General features: G+C 52.9%; 1 protein-coding gene across 1 annotated transcript in view; it reads left to right on the top strand.

The window, feature by feature from the left end:
- The window catches only part of RASIP1 (Ras interacting protein 1), a 14,437-nt gene that overhangs the window by 2,515 nt on the left and 11,104 nt on the right, over positions 1 to 818 (top strand). The gene's annotated exons all lie outside the window — the stretch shown is intronic.

Genomic DNA, 818 nt, shown 5'->3' with positions numbered 1-818 from the left:
GTTCAGTGGAAGGCGAAGCTGGGGTAGGGTCTAAGTCAGCCGGATGGGCTAGGCCGGGGGACGTCGCCCTTGGGATAGGTGCATAGTTGATGAACGGAGTCTGCGATGCTGGGACCCGGCAGCGGAATCGAGTGATAGGAAGGCAGAGATATTGCGCGCGGCGGGTGAATGGTCCTCATGGCAGGTGGCCTCTCACTAGAAGGCTGAGTTGGTTCACGAGAGACGGGGCCTATGGGGATGGAGGCTAGGAGGACAGGCTTGGAAAGTGAGGAAATGAGTTATTAGATCGCAGCCTAAGAATGGGTGGATCCTCAGAAGGGTGGGCCTTGGAGCAGATGACTTTAGGCTAGATTGGCTGCAAACCATGAGAGGGGGCTTGAGGGTAGTGCACGAGAAATGAAGAGGTATTTGTATTGGCGGAGGACCAGGCTACGTGGGGGCCTAGCATTTGACTCTGTGGTAAAGAATCCACCTGCTACTGCAGGAGACGCAGGTTCAATCCCTGGGTCGGGAAGATCCCCTGGAGAAGGAAATGGCAACCCACTCCAGTATTCTTGCCCGGGAAATCCCATGGACAAAGGAGCCTAATTGACTACAGTCTATGGGTTCACAAAGAATCAGACACGACTTAGCGACTAAGCAAAAACAGCTGGCACATGGTAGTTGCTAAGTAAAGAATGGCAATTATAACTATCGTTATTCCATACACCCCCCCCCCAAAAAAAGCATTCACTGGACACCTTCTGTGAGCCACACATTACCTAGGGCCCTTGGGGAGTACAATGGAGACACTGACAAGTGAAGTTCCCGTCTCCTAG

The sequence above is a fragment of the Bison bison genome, unplaced genomic scaffold, assembly GCF_000754665.1.
Source record: "Bison bison bison isolate TAMUID 2011002044 unplaced genomic scaffold, Bison_UMD1.0 scf7180017864285, whole genome shotgun sequence".
Taxonomy (NCBI): domain Eukaryota; kingdom Metazoa; phylum Chordata; class Mammalia; order Artiodactyla; family Bovidae; genus Bison; species Bison bison.
This window is presented reverse-complemented; position numbering and strand designations above follow the sequence as displayed.